This window comes from Monodon monoceros, unplaced genomic scaffold (assembly GCF_005190385.1).
Source record: "Monodon monoceros isolate NGI ecotype Baffin Bay Population unplaced genomic scaffold, NGI_Narwhal_1 Super_Scaffold_18, whole genome shotgun sequence".
Taxonomy (NCBI): domain Eukaryota; kingdom Metazoa; phylum Chordata; class Mammalia; order Artiodactyla; family Monodontidae; genus Monodon; species Monodon monoceros.
This window is the reverse complement of record NW_021703774.1, coordinates 78282834-78292919: the sequence shown is the minus strand read 5'-3', so window position 1 is coordinate 78292919 and position 10086 is coordinate 78282834.

The window sequence follows — 10086 nt, the reverse complement described above, 5'->3', positions numbered from 1 at the left end:
CTATTAATTTAATTGTCCCATCAAGCCTTGAGTTCAGAATAATCGTCCCCACTTTGCACCTGAGAAAACTTGGCATCAATTAGGTAGTGACTAACCTACAAAGACACACATACTATCACCATCACCACCACCATGACACATCTTTGTTAAGTCTGAATATTAGGAAATGATTGAATTGAGTACATTTACAGCCATAAGGAGAGTGATAGGAATAGATACCTAGGACATGAGAAACTAGTTATTGGCCTAGTTAATCCACCTTTAAACAAACAGAACAAAAGGTTAACCCACCTTTGAACAAAAGTTGGGTATAAAAAAGTGAATAAGAGGGGAGGATAGAAACTCGAGGGATGGATGATTGACATCTTAAGCTCGAGTTTCCAAAATATGACCCATAGGGCGTGGCTGACCTAAGATGTTTAGATGAGCAAAAGCATTTTGACTAATTAACACTCAAGCCAGTAGGCCACTAGTGTCTAATAAGCTCCATCCACAACTACAACAGGTGTGTAACTGCTTCTTCCTGGATTAGCACGAGCTGGCTTTTATCCATTAATAATAACACTTGAAACTGAATGTAATTCTAGAAAGTATCATTCTACCAAAATTTCTTCTTGAAATAGGACATTATGGAGGATCCTGACAAATAGGATAATAAAGATCAACAAAGTACGTGAACTTGGTCCCTGCTGTAACTTGTAGGCCAAGCATGGACCATTTGAATCCCCATAATTATGAATAAAAGATTCACATGGCCCACACCCAGGGATTTGTGGTCACGTGGCTCACTACTGAGCAAAACTAAGCCCCTCCACTAGTTAAAGCCACGACATGGGAATAAATAATAATTTACTTTTAGAGTTTTGGGGCTTCCGTCTCTTATTTCCTCTACTTGCTTCTAAGTTTCTTGAGGCCTGAGATCAGACTTTGTGTAATTTCGTATATGGGCTTGTTGTATCTTTCAGGCCTTATTTCTAACCATGTCATTTCCTATCAAGTTTCTGATTCCAGGTAGTCAAACACCGCAGTGACCACTGTTGGCATCCAATCTTCATCTTGGCCCCTGTTTTGGTCACGAGATATCCCACACATTCCAAGCTAAAGCCAGAGGCTGCCACTGAACCATCAAAAGGATCTAGTTCCTTAAGAAACAGCACATCCATTTACAGTGGAAGGAGGGGGAGTGGGGGGCTGTTTTAGAAGCAGATCAGCAAGGCGCTCTTCAGGGTGATTCACTTAGGTGAACAGAAATCGGTTCACTGGCGGGAAAACACAAAGCCAAGCTGGAACCTCAAGCTGAAACCATGGTTCCAAGTGACTATTTTTCACTCTCTGAAATCACACCCTTAGAGGATTTTCTTTTTTCCATCAGAGCCAAGGCTAATGACCTCTGCCAGGGCCTTGTACATCATTCTCTTACCCCAATAATAAAGCCCGTAGTTAATTTCTCAGCTTGCCATTCGTGAGCTACAGGAAGCCAGGCTCCACGCTGACTCACCGCTGTCCTTCCTCTTTGCACTGGTGCAATTAGGTGGGAGTGGTCACGTGACCCGGCACCTGGGTTGGCCAGCAGGCTTCTGCGGCTATTCGTTAAAGGGGAAAGGCAAGCATCCTTTAAGGAGCCCTGGCCAAAGATCTAGGCGGCCCTTTAAGGGGCCTGGGGGCATGTGCTTATTGCTGGGTTTCACCTGACACCCATCTGTTGTGTGACCTTGATGAAGCCCCATCACCTTTCTGTGATCAATTTCTTCACCTGTAAGTTTACACTAGTGATGCTTTTTACACCTATTGGTTTGATTCTAAACCTTTTAAACCTGGTATTCAGTTACCACTGCATTGGTTTCTCTTCAGAAAGACGTGGTCTTTTCTGTAGATACTACATTCTATTTCCGAAATACAATGGACAGTTTTATAGTTCAGATGATTGGATTTACTGACTCATTACAGTTTTAAAAATAGAACAAGTCACATAAAATTCTACAGATTATCTCCCCGAGGCTGATAGAATTGGTAGCAAAGAGGCAACACTTTCCTCTTTCAGGATTTAACTTGAATGCACATGTTGGGTTGGCATTAGAGGGATTCCTGGGCAATCAAGAATCCAAGTATCAGAGGAGAGAGAGGAGAGAGGCCTGCTGATGCCATCGCTTGGATTTCCTGCATCTGAGTCCTTGGTCTACTACCTCTTAGCCTGCTGGCTGCCTTCCCTCTTGCTGTGCCCAGCACACCTTATCCATCTCTCAAGTCTTCAAAAGCCTCCCCCATGTTGCCTGCCTCAATTCTTCCCCTCACTCCCCTAGCTGGAAGGAGCCCTCTCCTCTTTTCTCTCCCTAAGCACATCTTTGCTATAATACACTGCTTCGAACCATGGATGTTTGTGCCTAGGTTTCATTCTCTTTCTCCAGGGCAGGGTCATATTGTTTGTATCGTTGTATCCCATCACAGAGCACCCACACAGGGTCCTGCCCACAGCAGGCAAATGGAGGACTTTGGGCATGAGGATTCACTGTCCTCATTCCCCTTTCCTTTCTCTTTTGCATGTCATGAACGCTCACCCCATCTGCTCTGTTCTTGGATCTCAAAAAGTTCATCTGCTAAGCCACTTTACCGAGCGCTGTGGTGGGCGCTGTGCAGGCCACCTAGATCTCTCTGGAAATGAAGGAATTATTTCCCCAGATCCTGGGAATGCACTTGGCATTAAGTGCTGTTGGCAGTAAGTGCTCACCTGTCAGCCCACTACACAACTGCCTAGCTAAAGAGAGCCCTTCCTGCAAGGCCATGCCCCCTTCCTAGGGCAATCCCCATGAATAACTGATCTTAATGGGTTATAAAAGCCCAGCCCAGCTCTGAAGGGCCATCCCAGCTTCAGAGCTTCCTGTAGGATTGGCTGAAGCCTTCATTAAGACTGTATCATCACTCAACTTCTTCCTCTGCCCAATTCTGTTTCCTTCCCTTCCCTTTTATACCTATTGATCTGAAGAGCCCTCCTTAATGGAAATCACGCACACTAACCCTGTCTGCTTCCCAGGGAGCCTAAACTTCAACAGGTACCTGCCCAGCAGTAGACATTATTCTCAACAGGGGTTAGAGTGGTGAACAAGTCCCTGCCCCATAGAACATTCCTTCTACTGGGAGGAGACAGAAAATAAACAAATATACATGGAATAAGTTCAAGTGGACAGAATAAGGGAGTTGGTAACTGACTCAGGAACTGGAGGAGGAATGCTATTCTTAAGGAAGAGATTAGCTGAGAAGGCTTCACTGATGAGTAACAACCTGAATAAACTAAGGAAGAGTGATGGGGAGATATTTGGGGAAAGAGTATTGTAGGCAGTTGGAATAGCAACTTCAAAGACATTAGGTCAAAGCAATAGAGAGAAGGATGGTAGCGGATGAGGACGCAGAGAGTGAGATCACATAGGGCTTTGTAATCCATTATAAGGATTTTGGATTTTATCCTGCATGAGATGGGAAGCCATTGAAAATTATGAATAGAGTCACATAGAATTTACATGAGCTTACCTTAAAGAATCACTCTGGATGCAACGAAAAGAATAGATTGGCGGGCTTCCCTGGTGGCGCAGTGGTTGAGAGTCCGCCTGCCGATGCAGGGGACACAGGTTCGTGCCCCGGTCCGGGAAGATCCCACATGCCGCGGAGCGGCTGGGCCTGTGAGCCATGGCCGCTGAGCCTGCGCGTTTGGAGCCTATGCTCCGCAACGGGAGAGGCCACAACAGTGAGAGGCCCGCGTACCTCAAAAAAAAAAAGAAGCAGGGAAACCAGTTAGAAGACTATTGCATCAGCCCAGGAGAGAGCCCAATGGTGGTTTGGGCAGTTATGGTAATGGAGATGGTAAGAGGGTGTTAACTGGGTGGGGAGTGGTACAGGGATGGGGTTGAGGAAGATCACAGAGGATAACTTACATTATTGTAAACATTCTATTTTCTGTATTGGGTGGTATGTTCATAGATATTTATTATAGTGTTTAAAATAATAAAACAATAAATAAATAAATTGAGAAGAAGACCAATCATTAACCAAAAAACAAACAAACAAGAAACGAGTGTGGCATCAACAAAAGGTTATAATTAATTCATTTCTATGCACCTGAAATTTAACGGAAGAAAGAGAGAGAGAGAGTTTATTCAAAATCCAAGAGGAGATGTTGGATACATACGTCTTAAATTCAGAACCTGGATATAAATTTGAGAGTCATTAGCATACAGATTAGGAAGTAAAATATGGGAATAAATGGGATAGAAAAGAGACGTCTAAGGGCAGAAGCTGGAACATTCCAACATTAAGATGTTGGAGAGCTGAGAAGGAACCAGCAAATGTGACTGAGGAAGAGAAGCCAGTGAGGAAAAAAGGAGGGGTGATGCTCTAGGTCAAATGATTGCTTGAATGGTCAAGTAAATGAGGTCTAATAATTGGATTTGGCAAAATGGAGGTCATTGGTGATCTCAAAGTTTCAGTAGAGTCCTGGAGATGAAAGCACAATTGGAGTGAAGTCAAGAGAGACTAAGAAGCTAGAAAGTGAAAACAGCAAGCGTATAAACGATGCTCTTGTGGATTTTTCTATAAAAGGTTGCAGAATAAGGGTACCATACCATGGCATGGTAGTTGGAAGGATGCATAGTCGAGAGAGGGACAATATAAGATGAAGGTTATTATTCATTCTTCACTGAATATTTATTGAGCACCTACTAACTGCCAGACACAAAATTATGCATTGGGAAAACTGTAGTCAACTCCATCAGCAGATGATTTGAGTGCCCAAGGCCACCTAAAGGCAGCTCTGTTTGACAGTTCTATGTAGGTAGCCAGCACCCAAGCACATACCAGAGAACCCCTTTACTTTCTGCCTCAGGGCTTTCTCCTAGACCAATCTGTATCCTGATGGGAATTATCCAGTTGAGAGGAAAAACTGATGATGCAGGAGAGAGGAGTCAACTGCAGGAGCGAAATCTTGAGTAGGCAGAAGAGAGTGGGATGCAGTGCACAATTGGGATAGTCAGACTTAGATAGGAGCTGGGACAAGCTGTCCTTTGTGATAAGTGGGAAGGAGCAAATATGGGTAAGGTTGCAAGGGAGGTGGCTGACTTTGTTGTGGGAGTACATAGCTATTCTTCTCAGACTAATTCCATTTTCTCAGTGAAGTAAGTAGCCAGGCCAATAGCTGAGTACTGAGATCTGAGAATTTGAGGGTTTGAGATCTGAGGAAAGAAGAAAAAGTGTAAAACACCTGTCCATAACATTCACTACACATGCTATGTGCCAGGCCCTATTCTAGGTTCTTGGGATATACCAGTGAACAGAACAGAGATCCCTGCCCAAGTAGAGCTCACACTCCAGTGAATTTCCTAGAGAAATGTATTCTGGTTGCCAGGCAGCGCTTAGGACCCACCTCAGGTTTAGAATCAAGGCTATAAATGAAAGTGGTCATATGATTTAGTACTGATCAGTTGTTTGAGGGCATCCTTGAATGTTCAGTGTAGAGGCAGAAAAACTTGTCCTCTATCCTCTCAGGTTCAGTACCTGAAGCCTGCAAATTAAACTGACAAAAGACAGAGTAACAGGAGGAAGGTTTCTTTTGTATGTACATGGGGGCTTCACAGAAAAGAAGTGAAAACCCTAGGAGGGAGTTAGACCCAAGGACTTATATACCACTTTAACAAAGGGTGATAAATTGTGGAGAAGTGACTAGACAAAGGAAAGGGGGGTGGTTTGGGCTTTTAGGATGGTAAGTTGTAGGAAGGTCACTAGGAAAAGTATGGTAGATAAAGGTTATTTATTAAGGTTTGTTATGCAGACACAAGTCAGTGCTATCTCCAGTGATAAGAGTCATCTCTGGTGATTAAAATTGTTCTCTTTCTGGTGCTAGAGAGGGAGAAAACTTTATAAATGGAAATTTATGCTACCTTTACAAAGGGAAATTTATGCCCTGCACTCAGGCAGTAAGGGGGAGGGCAGAGAGTTTCTCTTGTGTCTGCTATTTCTTAATTGCCTTCAGTTCAAAATAATCCTTAAGCCAAAGTGGCATATTTTGGGGTGGCATATTCTGATCCCCTTCATCAGCTAAGGAAGTCCTGATGTCCAACAGAGCAGTGTCTGGAAAATATGAAGTAGAAATAGAAAAATTAAACATAAAAACTAACACTTTTTAATATCTGTCTAAAACTATAGAAAACCCAGCTTTATTTACAAATTCACCTCCTACTTCCACTCTTCTTTATATCCCCATTGCCACCGCTCAAGTTTAAGCTCTCAGTTCTCGGCTGGACTAGTTCAATAGCATCTTAATTTATTTCTCTTTTCCATTATTTTCTCCCTTTAAGCCAGTCTGTAAAACCATAACTGTCAATGTGTCACTCTCCCTCTCAGAAGCCCAAATGGCTTCTCATTCCCTACAGGATAAAGTCTAAACTTATTTTTATTTTCCACGCTCTTTTCAACCTGATTCCCAAAATACCCTCGTCATTCGAGTATCCCCATATTCCCTTACCTGAATATCCTGTTCTATTTAGACTAATTTACTCCATGGCCCTTAACCATTGCATGCTCCTGACATGCCTCATGCTCTTCACTTGAAACATACAACCTCCCCACCTATCTTAATGTACTTCTCCACACTCTATAGACTCTCAAGTAGCATCTCTCCTTACCCCCCAACCCCGACCCCTGCCCCACCTAATGCTACCAATCGTTTATATTACCCCTTTAGCTCTTATATGTCTGAAAGTGATATTTATCATTTATGTGTCTAGTTTTCACCTCCCCAGCTAGGCTACAAGCTCTTAGTGAGCAGAAGCCATGCCTTATCCTTCTCTGTCTGATCCTCAACGCTTTTGCACTTGGAAAGTCAACACTTTTTCAGCATTTAATTTTGTGTGCTGACTCAGAGACAAAAAGCATTCCATCAGGGAGCCCTCATGCAACACCTCTGATTGGTGGCTCCGATTACAGGAAGCTCACATGAGAAGTCACCTCCCATTTGTTTTCACTCCATTAGGAAATGCTTTGTGTCAATTCAACATTTTATCCTATGACCCATTAAGTAAAGCTACTTTGAAAGCAATTTAATTAAAACCCTGGGATTTTGCAAGATTGCCAAAAATTCAGTCTCTCCAGGCAGAACTATGGCTTATAAAATGCAGCATTTTCAGATACAGCATAGCAGTGGAGAAGCCCAGCAACTCAGGCTTATTTGAAGATGAAGTTCTGAGAAGTTTCTCCCACATTGGTTGAGGTCACTTGGCTGGTAGAGAGATTTTGCAAATGTAGCTGACTGTCAAAAAGCTGCAACATAAATAATACAGCCTCCTCTTCCCCACACATATACATACATACGTCCTCTCTTTATATGCCTAAATAAATATAAGAGCAATCTGAGTGTGCCAGCACAGCCCCAGCAATTACAGTTAAAAACAGCAATTACCACTTTGTAGCACCTAAAGTTCTTCATTCCCCAGATGAAAAGTCACCCTGTTTGAAACTCTTTTCTGCATTGAGAACTGTCATTTTCCCAGCAAAGATTTACTGAGAGCTTATAATTCACCAAAGGTAAATGGGGTTGCAGTAAACAATACAAAGAAAAATAAGGCTTGGGTTCTTCCCTCAAGGAGTTTACAATCCACTAACAGGAGAGGGGTAATATAATGTAACTAAACTCAAGTTCAGGTGCCAGGAGACATGTGTATATCAGAAACGGTCGTAATACACAGAAGGAGAGATAGCTCAGGTGGAAGGGGAAAGGACAGGTCAAGAAAGACTTCAGAAAGTCTGTCTTAAAAGGTGTTCAGTTGATTGACATTTCCTCAATAAGTTAAATATAAAATTACCATATAACTCAGCAATTCCACTCCTGGGTATTTATCCTCCCAAACTGAAAACAGCTACAAACAAAATCTTGTACACAAATATTTATAGCAGCACTGTTCACAATAGCTGAAAGATGCAAACAACCCAAATATCCATCAGTGGCTGAATGGATAAACAAAATATGGTATATCCATACGATGGAATATTATTCGTCCACGAAATGAAATGATGTGCTGATACATGCTACAACATGGATGAGCCTGGAAAACATTATGCTAAGTGAATGAAGCCAGGCACAAAGGCTACAGACCGCATGATTCAGTGTATACGAAATGTCTAGAATAAGCAAATCCATAGAGACCGAAAGCAGATTAGTGGTTGCCAGAGGATGGGGAGGGGGCAGGTGGAAATGGGAAGTAGCTGCTTCATGGGTACAGGGTTTCCTTAGGGATGATGAAAATATTCTGGAAATAGATAGTGATAATGGTTGCACAACACTGTGAATGTACAAAATGTCACTGAATTGTATACTTTAAGATGGTTAGAATGGTAAATTTTGTTATATACATGTTGCTGCAATAATAATAATAATTAAAGCACACACAGTTGACACAGGGATGGGAAGAACATTGCATGAAGAAGGAACAGCATGCTCGAATACAAGCGGCTCCCAAATTGCCTGGTGGCGACTTCAAGAGATTTGATGTGACAGGTGCCAATAGCATCTCCCAGCCATCGTGACAACCAAAAGTGCCCCTACACACTTCCAACCCCACCAAGGTTTTCTTTTCCCAGTCCTTAGCTATTCTGTAGCATTGAGTCTTTCAATAATTCAGTCAAGAAATATTTGTTAAGAGCTTACTACGTGCCATCATGGTTCGAGGCATTAGCAATACTGAGACACATAAGACCCTGCAGCCCCCTTTCCTTTAGCTTCCATCATATTATATCAGCTTCATCTCATGTGTCCAATTGTTCCTTCTACCAAAAGACAAACAAAAAACTCCCCAAACTAGAAATTTCCCTTATACCCCTAATCCATCAGCAAGTTATGTCATTTCTACCTTTAAAACACAGGAGATCTCACCATCTCTACTCCTACCATCCATGTCCCAGCCACCATAACCTCTTCCTGGGACCAACTCAGTACCTCCAGCTGGTCCCTCCACGGCCACACTTGTTCTCCACAGTTTGAAGCAGGCAAGGTGACCCTTCCAAAAAGCAAGTCAGATCACGACACTCTCCTATTCAAAGCCTCCAATGAGTTCTCCACATACCTTAGAATTAACTCTAAAATTCTACAAGGTCTTCTTCTGTGACCTGGCTGTTGCTTGCTCCTTTGCCCTCAGCTTTTACTACTCACCCCCTTCCCATCACTTTTTAGATACTTTTTCTCCACAAAGTACCGGTTTATGCACCAGTTTCTCCAGGAAACTTCTCTTCTCTCAGCTGAATGTTTCTCCCCATTCTTTGTTGCCCGAAGAACTCTGTCATTTCTTATGGTACTTACTCATTTTACCTTTAGTAGAGTTACTTATTTATCTGTTTTATTTCCTATAATTCATAAGTTCCATGAGTGCAGGAAATGTGAATTATTCATCTTTGTTTACTCCAGAGGACTCAGCCCAAGAGTTGCTACTCAATAAGTGTTTGTTGAATGAATGACTGAACTTCTGTTTAGTTCAAAATACACTTTGTCATTCTGTGCTTTTTTTCTCTTCCAGCTGTTGAAAAAGAAACCCACAAGATAGTAATCAAAAAAATTTGGATCATTCCTTTCTGCTACAAGAAAAACACTGATAGCCAGGTACTCACAGCCATTTGTGATAATAATCAATTTAGACATTATAGTGAAATTCAAAAACAAATTTATTATAATGAAGGAACATAACACCATTTACTATTTGTAACAAAGAACAAAAAAATCTTGAGTTCTCAATCATGGTCATAAAACAGAATTCTAAATTAATGCAAAGACAGTCAGTCTGTTGTGAATATTCGATTTGTAGAATAATTTAAACATAAGAATGGGGAGAGTCAACATTCAGAGCTCCACCCTTCAAGGTAACTTTTCCTTGTTCCCCAGTTTGGAATAATTTTGCCTTCTCTTAGGCAGATGAAAAACTTGGATGAACTGTGGATAACTGAGACCAACTGCCCACAATAGTCCCCACCACTGCAGGTCTGTTCTACTGCTAGGCTTAGGGAGATGTGTCCACAGCATAGAAGCAGAGACCCCAGAATGGATTTTTTTCCAAGAGCATG